Here is a 12,073-nt window from a genome sequence, read left to right on the forward strand (position 1 = left end):
ATAGCCCTTTACTGGAGTAACAGTGCATTAGGGGAAAGAAAATAGACTTTTCAGGGATTATTGAACACTGGTGCTGAACTGATACTAATTCTAAGAGACTCAGAAAGTCATTGTGGTAGATGAGTTAACATAGGGGTTTACAGAGGTCAGGTGATTAATGGAGTTTTACTTCAGGTCTATCTCACAACAGATAAGGTGGGCCCTTGAACCTATTCTGATTATTTTTCCAGTTCCACTATGTATAATTGGAAGACAGATACTTAGTAACTGGCAGAGTCCCCATATTGGCTTCCTGACCAGTGGAGTGAGGGCTATTATGGTAGGAAACGTCAAGTAGAAGCCCCTAGAACAGCCTCTACCTAGGAAAATAGTAAGCAAAAAACAACACTATTTAATACATTCCTGGAGGGACTGCAGAGATTAGTGCCACCACCAAGATCTTGAAGAGGAATGCAAAGGTGGCAATTCCCACCACATCCTCATTCAACTTGCCGGGTTAGACTATGCAGAAGGAATGTGGGTTTTGGAGAATGACAGTAGATTCTCATAAGCTTAACCAGGTGGCGACTCCAATTACAGCTGCTGCCCCAGATGTGGTTTCATCGCTTGAGCAAATTAACACATTCCCTTGTATCTGATATGAAGAAATTGATCTGGCAAGTAATTTTTTCCTCAAAACCTGTTAGTAAAAACCATCAGAAGCAGTTCTGCCACATGGGTCATATGATCCAGCAGATTCAATGGCGCTCGAAGTGGCAGTGGCAGATAGGGATGCTGTTTGGAGCCTTTCACAGGCCTCGATGGGGGAATCACAGTGTGAATCATCAGGATTTGGGAGCAAGATTTGCCATTATCTGTAGACAACTTGTCTCCTTTTGAGAAACAGCTTTTGGCGTACTACTGGACCTTATTAAAGACTGAGTGCTTAACCATGAACTAACAATTTACCATGCAACCTAATCTGCCCATCATGACCTGGGTGTTGTCTGGCTTGCCAAGCCCTTAAATTTGGTGTGCACAGCAGCACTCCATCATCAGTGAAAGTGGTATAGTTGAGATCAGGCTCAAACAGGCCTTGAAGGCCCAAAAAAGCACGTGAGGAAGTGGTTCAAATGCCCATGTTCTCCACTCCAGCTCCACTGCCTTCTCTCTCCCAGTCCACATGTATTTCCTTATGGGGAGTTCCCTGTGATCAGTTGGCAGAGGAAGAGAAAACTCAGGACTGGTTTACAGATCATTCTGTGCAAGTATGCAGGCCTCATCCAAAAGTGGACGCTGTGGCACCGCAGCTCTTCTGTGGCACATCCCTGAAGGACAATGGTGAAGGGAAATCCTTCAAGTGGGCAGAATTTTGACCTGTGCAGCTGGTTTTTCACTTTGCTTGGGAGGAAAAATGGCCAGACAGGTGATTATATACCAGTCGATGGGCGGTGGCCAATAGTGTGGTTAGATGGTCAGGGTCTTGGAAGAAATATGATTGAAAAATTGGTGACAAGGAGGTCTAGAGAAGAGGTATATAGATAGACCTCTCTGAGTGGGCAAAAGCTGTGAAGATACTTATGTCTCATGTGAATGCTCACTAAACGATGAGCTGAGCAGAGGAAGATTTTAATAATCAAATGGATAGGATGATCCACTGTATGGATTCCAGTCAATTTGTTTCCCCAGTCACCCCTATCATCATCAAATGAGCTCATGGACAAGTGGCCGGGGTGGTAGGGATTAAGGTTTTTATGCATGGGATCAGCAAAATGGATTTCCACTCACCAAGACCAACCTGGCTACAGACACAGTTGGTGCCCAATCTGCCAGCAGCCGATTGAGTCCTGATGTGGTGCCAACACTGAGTCCTGATGTGGTGCCATTCTCCTGACCACCCACCTATCTGGCAGGTTGATTACAATGGCCTACTTCCACCATGGAATGGGTAGTGTTTTGTTCTTACTGGACTAGACATTTACTCTGGATACAAATTTGCCTTCCCTGCACTCAATGCTTCTGCCAAAACTGCCATTTATGGACTCATAAAATGTCTTATCCACCATCATGGTATTCCACATAGCATTGTTTCTGATTAAGTAACTCACTTCCTAACAAAAGAAGTGTGGCCCATTCTCATGGTGTTCACTGATATAACCATGTTCTCCACCATCCTGACACAGCTAGATTTGATAGAAAAATGGAATGGACTTTTGAAGACTCAGTTACTGTGCCAGCTAGGTGGAAATACCTTGCAGGCATAAGGCAGTGTTCCTCAGGAAGCTGTATATTTTCTAAATCAGCATCCCAAATATGGTGCTATTTCTTTCATAGTCATGGTTCATAGGTCTAGGAATTGAGGTATGGAAATGGGAGTGGCACCATTCACTATCACCCCTAGTGACCTACCGGAAAAATTTTGCTTCCTAGCCCTATGACATTGTGCTCTGCTGGCACAGAGGCCTCTTAGTTCTGGAGGGAGGAATGCATCCACCAGGAGTCACAACGATTTCATTCAACAGAAAGTTCATGGCCACCCAACCACTTTGGGCTTCTCATGCCTCTGCATCAACAGGCAAAGGAGGGAGTTACTATACTGGCTTCAGAGACTGATCTTAATTACCAAGAAAATGCTGGATTCTACTCCACAATGGAGGTAAAGAAGGATATTATGGAATATGGGAGTTCTTTAGGATGTCTCTTAGTAGTCCTATGCCCTGTAATTAAAGCCCATGGAAAATTACAACAACCCAGTTCAGGCAGGTCTACTAATGGCCCAGAGCTTTAGAAATGATGCCCAATTTATCCATTTTTCCTTGATATTATGCTTTTTTCTTATGTTGAAAGAAACTCTACCTCAAAGTCATGAAGACATCCTCTTGTTTTTTTTTCTATAATATTCATTGTTTTAGAAGCCTTTACATTTAGATCAATGATCCATGTCAAATTAACTTTGTGCATTGTGTGGTAAGGCATCCAGATTCACTGCTTGTTTTCTTTCAGATATTCATACTGACCCAGCACCATTTATTGAAAAGATTTCCTTTATCCTACTGAATTGGAGAGGTACCTTTATCAAAAACAGATGACAATGTATGTATAGTGCCATTTCTGGACTTTCTTTTCTATTCTACTGGTCTATTTTTTGCATCAATGGCAATTTTTCTTAATTTTTTCCTATTATTTGTCTTGATATTTAATAGTCTAAAGTCTCCTGCTTTTTTATTATTCTTCATGATTGTCTTGATTATTCTAGATCTTTTACATTTATATATATGTTTAAAATCAGGTTGTCACAAAATATTTCTGGAATTTTTATTAGTATTTTACTGAATCTATAGCTCAATAAAGTAAAGAGAATTGACTTTTTTTAAAAGTAAATTTTCCATCCTAGAACATACTATGTCTCTCCATTTATTTAAGTCTTCAACTTTATCAACAATATTTTATAGTTTTCCGTATAGATAATTTGCATATCCTTTATTAAATTTGTTCCTAAGTATTTGGTATTTTAGTGCTACTTTTAAGTGTGTGTGTGTGTGTGTGTGTGTATTTGTGTTTGAGACAGGATCTTGCTCTGTCATCCAGGTTGGAATGCAGTGGCTAAATCATTGCTCACTGCAGCCTCGACCTCCTAGGCTCAAGCAGTCCTCCCATCTCAGCCTCCTGAGTAGCTGGGACTATAGGCACACACCACCACATCCGGCTTTTTATTGTGTAGAGATGGGTTTTACTATGTTGACCAGGCTGGTTTCTAACTCCTGGCCTCCAGCAGTCCTCTCTCCTCGACCTTCCAAAGTGTTGGGATTACAGGCATGAGCCACCATGACTGGTCATATTTATTTCATTCTGTTCTATTTTAGTTGTTTGTTGGTAGTAAATAGAATTTGTTATATTGTCCCTGTGTTCAGCAACCTTATGAATTTCACTTATAGTAATTTTCTATAGATTATTTGGGATTTTCTACATACATAATCATGTCATGTGTAAATAATGATAATTTTTCTATTCAATTATTATAGTGTTTCTTTCTTGTTCTTGCCAGAAATGATGGTTTCCAGCTTCATCCATGTCCCTACAAAGGACATGAACTCATCCTTTTTTATGGCTGCATAGTATTCCGTGGTGTATATGTGCCACATTTTCTTAATCCAGTCTATCATTGTTGGACATTTGGGTTGGTTCCAAGTTTTTGCTATTGTGAATAGTGCCACAATAAACATACGTGTGCATGTGTCTTTATAGTAGCATGATTTATAGTCCTTTGGGTATATACCCAGTAATGGAATGGCTGGGTCAAATGGTATTTCTAGTTCTAGATCCCTGAGGAATCGCCACACTGACTTCCACAATGGTTGAACTAGTTTACAGTCCCACCAACAGTGTAAAAGTGTTCCTATTTCTCCACATCCTCTCCAGCACCTGTTGTTTCCTGACTTTTTAATGATTGCCATTCTAACTGGTGTGAGATGGTATCTCATTGTGGTTTTGATGTGCATTTCTCTGATGGCCAGTGATGATGAGCATTTTTTCATGTGTCTTTTGGCTGCATAAATGTCTTCTTTTGAGAAGTGTCTGTTCATATCCTTTGCCCACTTTTTGATGGGGTTGTTTGTTTTTTTCTTGTAAATTTGTTTGAGTTCATTGTAGATTCTGGATATTAGCCCTTTGTCAGATGAGTAGGTTGCAAAAATTTTCTCCCATTCTGTGTTGCCTGTTCACTGTGATGGTAGTTTCTTTGGCTGTGCAGAAGCTCTTTAGTTTAATTAGATCCCATTTGTCAATTTTGGCTTTTGTTGCCATTGCTTTTTGTGTTTTAGACATGAAGTCCTTGCCCATGCCTATGTCCTGAATGGTAATGCCTAGGTTTTCTTCTAGGGTTTTTATGGTTTTAGGTCTAACGTTTAAGTCTTTAATCCATCTTGAATTAATTTTTGTATAAGGTGTAAGGAAGGGATCCAGTTTTAGCTTTCTACGTATGGCTAGCCAGTTTTCCCAGCACCATTTATTAAATAGGGAATCCTTTCCCCATTGCTTGTTTTTCTCAGGTTTGTCGAAGATCAGATAGTTGTAGATATGCGGCATTATTTCTGAGGGCTCTGTTCTGTTCCATTGATCTATATCTCTGTTTTGGTACCAGTACCATGCTGTTTTGGTTACTGTAGCCTTGTAGCATAGTTTGAAGTCAGGTAGCATGATGCCTCCAGTTTTGTTCTTTTGGCTTAGGATTGCCTTGGCGATGCGGGCTCTTTTTTGGTTCCATATGAACTTTAAAGTAGTTTTTCCAATTCTGTGAAGAAAGTCATTGGTAGCTTGATGGGGATGGCGTTGAATCTATAAATTACCTTGGGCAGTATGGCCATTTTCACGATATTGATTCTTCCTACCCATGAGCATGGAATGTTCTTCCATTTGTTTGTATCCTCTTTTTTTTCATTGAGCAGTGGTTTGTAGTTCTCCTTGAAGAGGTCCTTCACGTCCCTTGTAAGTTGGATTCCTAAGTATTTTATTCTCTTTGAAGCAATTGTGAATGGGAGTTCACTCATTATTTGGCTCTCTGTTTGTCTGTTATTGGTGTATAAGAATGCTTGTGATTTTTGTACATTGATTTTGTATCCTGAGACTTTGCTGAAGTTGCTTATCAGCTTAAGGAGATTTTGGGCTGAGACAATGGGGTTTTCTAGATATACAATCATGTCGTCTGCAAACAGGGACAATTTGACTTCCTCTTTTCCTAATTGGATACCCTTTATTTCCTTCTCCTGCCTGATTGCCCTGGCCAGAACTTCCAGCACTCTGTTGAATAGGAGTGGTGAGAGAGGGCATCCCTGTCTTGTGCCAGTTTTCAAAGGGAATGCTTCCAGTTTTTGCCCATTCAGTATGATATTGGCTGTGGGTTTGTCATAGATAGCTCTTATTATTTTGAGATACGTCCCATCAATACCTAATTTGTTGAGAGTTTTCAGCATGAAGTGTTGTTGAATTTTGTCAAAGGCCTTTTCTGCATCTATTGAGATAATCATGTGGTTTTTGTCTTTGGTTCTGTTTATATGCTGGATTACATTTATTGATTTGCGTGTATTGAACCAGCCTTGCATCCCAGGGATGAAGCCCACTTGATCATGGTGGATAAGCTTTTTGATGTGCTGCTGGATTCGGTTTGCCAGTATTTTATTGAGGATTTTTGCATCAATGTTCGTCAAGGATATTGGTCTAAAATTCTCTTTTTTGGTTGTGGCTCTGCCCAGCTTTAGTATCAGGATGATGCTGGCCTCATAAAATGAGTTAGGGAGGATTCCCTCTTTTTCTATTGATTAGAATAGTTTCAGAAGGAATGGTACCAGTTCCTCCTTGTACCTCTGGTAGAATTCGGCTGTGAATCCATCTGGTCCTGGACTCTTTTTGGTTGGTAAGCTGTTGATTATTGCCAGAATTTCAGATCCTGTTATTGGTCTATTCAGAGATTCAACTTCTTCCTGGTTTAGTCTAGGGAGAGTGTATGTGTCGAGGAATTTATCCATTTCTTCTAGATTTTCTAGTTTATTTGCGTAGAGGTGTTTGTAGTATTCTCTGATGGTAGTTTGTATTTCTGTGGGATCGGTGGTGATATCCCCTTTATCATTTTTTATTGCATCTATTTGATTCTTCTCTCTTTTTTTCTTTATCAGTCTTGCTAGCGGTCTATCCATTTTGTTGATCCTTTCAAAAAACCAGCTCCTGGATTCATTAATTTTTTGAAGGGTTTTTTTGGTCTCTATTTCCTTCAGTTCTGCTCTGATTTTAGTTATTTCTTGACTTCTGCTAGATTTTGAATGTGTTTGCTCTTGCTTTTGTAGTTCTTTTAATTGTGATGTTAGGGTGTCAATTTTGGATCTTTTCTGCTTTCTCTTGTGGGCATTTAGTGCTATAAATTTCCCTCTACACACTGCTTTGAATGTGTCCCAGAGATTCTGGTATGTTGTGTCTTTGTTCTCATTGGTTTCAAAGAACATAAGTTCTTTCAACTGAGCTGTTAGGGTGTTGATTTCAGATCTTTCCCACTTTCTGACGTGGGCATTTAGTGCTATAAATTTCCCTCTAAACACTGCTTTAGCTGTGTCCCAGAGATTCTGGTACATGCTATCTTTGTTCTCATTGGTTTCAAAGAACTTATTTATTTCTGCCTTAATTTTGTTATTTACCCAGTAGACATTCAGAAGCAGGTTATTCAGTTTCCATGTAGTTATACAGTTTTGAGTGAGTTTCTTAATCCTGAGTTCTAATTTGATTGCACTGTGGTCTGAGAGACTGTTTGTTAAGATTTCCGTTCTTTTGCATTTGCTGAGGAGTGCTTTATTTCCAATTTTGTGGTCAATTTTAGAATAAGTACAATGTGGTGCTGAGAAGAATGTATATTCTGTTGATTTGGGTTGGAGAGTTCTGTAGATGTCTATTAGGTCTGCTTGGTCCAGAGCTGAGTTCAAGTCTTGAATATCCTTGTTAATTTTCTGTCTCATTGATCTGTCTAATATTGACAGTGGGGTGTTAAAGTCTCCAACTATTATTGTGTAGGAGTCTAAGTCTCTTTGTAGGTCTCTAAGAACTTGCTTTATGAATCTGGGTGCTCTTGTATTGGGTGCATATATATTTAAGATAGTTAGCTCTTCTTGTTGTATTGATCCCTTTACCATTATATAATGCCCTTATTTGTCTTTTTTTATCTTTGTTGGTTTAAAGTCTTTTATCAGAGACTAGGGTTGCAACCCCTGCTTTCTTTACTTTCCATTTGCTTGGTAAATATTCCTCCATCCCTTTATTTTAAGCCTGTGTGTCTTTGCACATGAGATGGGCCTCCTGAATACAGCACACTGATGGGTCTTGACTCTTTATCCAATTTGCCAGTCTGTGTCTTTTAATTGAGGCATTTAGCCCATTTACATTTAAAGTTAATATTGTTATGTGTGAATTTCATCCCGTCATCATGACGCTAGCTGGTTATTTTGCACATTAGTTGATGCAGTTTCTTCATAGCATTGGTCTTTATATTTTGGTATGTTTTTGCAGTGGCTGGTACCAGTTTTTCCTTTCCATATTTAGTGTTTCCTTCAGGAGCTCTTGTAAGGCAGGCCTGGTGATGACAAAATCCCTCAGCATTTGTTTGTCAGTAAAGGATTTTATTTCCCCTTCGTTTATGAAGCTTAGTTTGGCTGGATACAAAATTCTGAGTTGAAAATTCTTTTCTTTAAGAAGTTGAATATTGGCCCCTACTCTCTTCTGGCTTGTAAGGTTTCTGCAGAGAGATCCACTGCTAGTCTGATGGGCTTCCCTTTGTAGATAACCTGATCTTTCCCTCTGGCTTCCCTTAACATTTTTTCCTTCATTTCAACCTTGGTGAATCTGACAATTGTGTGGCTTGGGGTTGCTCTTCTCAAGGAGTATCTTAGTGGTGTTCTCTGTATTTCCTGAATTTGAATGTTGGCCTGTCTCTAGGTTGAGGAAGTTCTCCTGGGTAATATCCTGAAGTGTGTTTTCCAACTTGGTTCCATTCTCCCCCTTACTTTCAGGTATACCAATCAATCATAGGTTTGGTTTTTTCACATAGTTCCATATTTCTTGGAGGCTTTGTTCATTCCTTTTCATTCTTTTTTCTCTAATCTTGTCTTCACGCTTTATTTCATTAAGTTGATCTTCAATCTCTGATATTCTTTCTTCCACTTGGTTGATTTGGCTATTGATTCTTGTATATGCTTCACAAAGTTCTTATGCTGTGTTTTTCAGCTCCATCAGGTCATTTATGTTCTTCTCTAAACTGGTTATTCTAGTTAGCAGCTCCTGTAACCTTTTATCAAGGTTCTTAGCTTCCTTACATTGGGTTAGAACATGCTCCTTTAGCTCAGAGGAGTTTGTTATTACTCACCTTCTGAAGCCTACTTCTGTCAATTCATCAAACTCATTCTCCATCCAGTTTTGTTCCCTTGCTGGTGAGGAGTTGTGATCCTTTGGAGAAGAAGAGGAATTCTGGTTTTGGGGGTTTTTCAGCATTTTTGTGCTGGTTTTTCCACATCTTTGTGGATTTATCTACCTTTGGTTTTTGATGTTGGTGACCTTTGAATGGGGTTTTTGCATGGGTGTCCTTTTTGTTGATGCTGATGTTATTGCTTTCTGTTTGTTAGTTCTCCTTCTAACAGGCCTCTCTTCTGCAGGTCTGCTGGAGTTTGCTGGAGGTCCACTTCAGACACTGTTTGCCTAGATATCACCAGCAGAGGCTACAGAACAGCAAAGATTGCTGCCTGCTCCTTCCTCTGGAAGCTTCGTCCAGAGAGGCACCCACTAGATGCCAGCTGGAGCTCTCCTGTATGAGGTGTCTGTTGACCCCTGCTGGGAGGTGTCTCCCAGTCAGGAAGCATGGGGAGGCAGTCTGTCCCTTAGCAGAGCTCGAGTGCTGTGCTGGGAGATCTGCTGGTCTGTTCAGAGCTGGCAGGCAGGAACCTTTAAGTGTGCTGAAGCTGTGCCCACAGCCTTACCTTCCCACAGGTGCTCTGTTCTAGGGAGATAGGAGTTTTATCTATAAGCCCCTGCTGGGGCTGCTGCATTTCTTTCAGAGATGCCCTGCCCAGAGAGGAGGAATCTAGAGAGGCAGTCTGGCTACAGTGGCTTTGTCACACTGTGGTGGGTTCTACCCAGTTCATATTTCCCAGTGGCTTTGTTTACACTGTGAGGGGAAAACCACCTACTCACGCCTCAGTAATGGTGGATGCTTCTCCCCCCACCAAGCTGGAGTGTCCCAGGTCAACTTCAGACTGCTGTACTGGCAGCGAGAATTTCAAGCCAGTGGATCTTAGCTTTCTGGCCTCCATGGGGGTGGGACCTACTGAGCAAGACCACTTGGTTCCCTGGCTTCAGCCCCCTTTCCCGGGGAGTGAATGGTTCTGTATCACTGGGGGTTCCAGGCACCACTGTGGTACAAAAAAAAAAAAATGCTCCTGCAGCTAGCTCAGTGTCTGCCCAAATGGCCACCCAGTTTTGTGCTTGAAACCCAGGGCCCTGGTGGTGTAGGCACCCGAGGGAATCTCCTGGTCCTCAGGTTGCAAAAACCATGGGAAAAGCATAGTATCTGGGCCAGATACCACTGTCCCTCACTGCACAGTCCCTCATGGCTTCCCTTGGCTAGAGGAGGGAGTTCCCCAGCCCCTTGTGTTTCTCAGGTGAGGCAATGCCCCACCCTGCTTCTGCTTGCCCTCTGTGGGCTACAACCACTGTCTAATCAGTCCTAATGAGATGAACCAGGTACCTCAGTTGGAAATGCAGAAATCACCTGCCTTCTGCATAGGTCTCACTGGGAGCTGCAGACCAGAACTGTTCCTATTTGGCCATCTTGCCCCCTCTCAAATTTTACTGATTTTATGAAGTCAAATTTATTAATTTTTTTTACTTTGCATCTGGATTTTAAGTCATAGTGAAAAAATTTTTTTCACACACCCCAAATTATGTAAGAATTTATTCATGCTTTCTTCTAGTACTTACATGGGTACAATTTTTACACTTAAGTCTTCAATCATTTGAAAATTTAATAAAAATATCAGTTTACCCTGTGCATCAGTTATTGATTGCCTCAATAATGTTGTATTAAAAATTAACTATAAAATGCCAGTGGCATGTAACAATAAGTGTTTATTACTCATAAAAGCTTGATATCATAAACACTTGGAAACACGGGATTCCACCTCAGGCATCAGCTGGGTGTCAGCTAGATGTCTCTCCTGATCTTGACAGGGCTTGCCCACAAATCTGAGGATCAGTTGACCAACACTGGCTTCTCATATAGGCTGGTTCCAATTGGAGCAATTAGAGCAATGTGGCTCTGCTCTCCCAGCAGGCTACCATGGGCATGTTCTCATGGCAATGGCACAAGCGCAACAGGGCAAGCTCCAAAGCATGGCCTTATTTCAAGCCTTTGCTTGTATAACATCTGCTGACACCCCACTGATCAAGCCTGATCAAGCCCAGAGTAGAGAGGGGGGACACTAGAAAGCTGTATGGCAAGGACTTTGAATACGGGAAGGAGTAAAGAACTGAGGGCATCTTTGCAATATGCTACATCCTGCAGTCTCCTAGATCTAGCTCATCCTAGATTTCTCCCTATCATCTCAGGCTTCTTGAGAGGGTCTTTATCATTCACTGTCTTCCTTGTGAGTCAGTCCATTGCAATTTGGCTTCCTCTCCTGATTATTCTACTACACTTGTTTTCAACAAGTTGCCAGTGGGCTCTAAACTGCCAGTCCAACATGCATTTTTTTGGTTCTTATATTATGTGACAGAACATGTTATTTGAGCATCAACCTGTCATACATTCTGTAAGCAGATCACACTTGTGCCAGGTATCCTCTGTGTCTCAATATCCACTCTCTAGCCCTCCCTCCCTGTTCTCTTCCACTATCTGGACCACATCAGTGCACTCCTGTGCCTTCTGGCTGCTGGTTGGCTTCAGCCTATGGAAATCCTTGGCAGGAGATTGAAGGGCAAAAGGAAAATAAGATCTAAGTATCTGCTTCCTTGGCTCCACACTGGTGAGGTTATCTGGGGCTGTCTGTAGCCTTGGTCACTGCTCTTCTCAAGGTGACCTACTCCATGTGACTTCTTCTCTTCCCCAATTATGGCCGCCTCTCCTTCCCTTCTTGTCTCCAGGCCTAAGGGGGGTGACAGCAAGCCACTAACTGCCCTGGGTTCCTGCACCACTCACATGGTCTTCCTACACCCTCCCACACCTATGAAAACAACCATTTATAAACACATCTTCCTCCCATTATGTGTCTCCTACTGAAACCCCAATTGATCCAATGTGGTGTCATTCATTGCTTGCCTCTCCCTCCCAGGAACATCCATTTGCATTTAGGACTTGAATGTTATTCCCTCTACTCAGCTAATCAAATCCAAAAAATTATATGGAGGCAGACGGGAAGAAAATGGAGAGACCCTCCCTACCCTTTGAGATTCTAGGAACCGGGTGTCCTGAAAGGAAACTAAAACAAGCACACAGACAAAGCTAGGACTTTACGTAAGCCGTGTGTGGTTCTCCCCGTGGCCTACACAGCACAGCACTGGCACTTACATCCTT

The sequence above is a fragment of the Pan paniscus genome, chromosome 9 (genome assembly GCF_029289425.2).
Source record: "Pan paniscus chromosome 9, NHGRI_mPanPan1-v2.0_pri, whole genome shotgun sequence".
Lineage (NCBI taxonomy): Eukaryota > Metazoa > Chordata > Mammalia > Primates > Hominidae > Pan > Pan paniscus.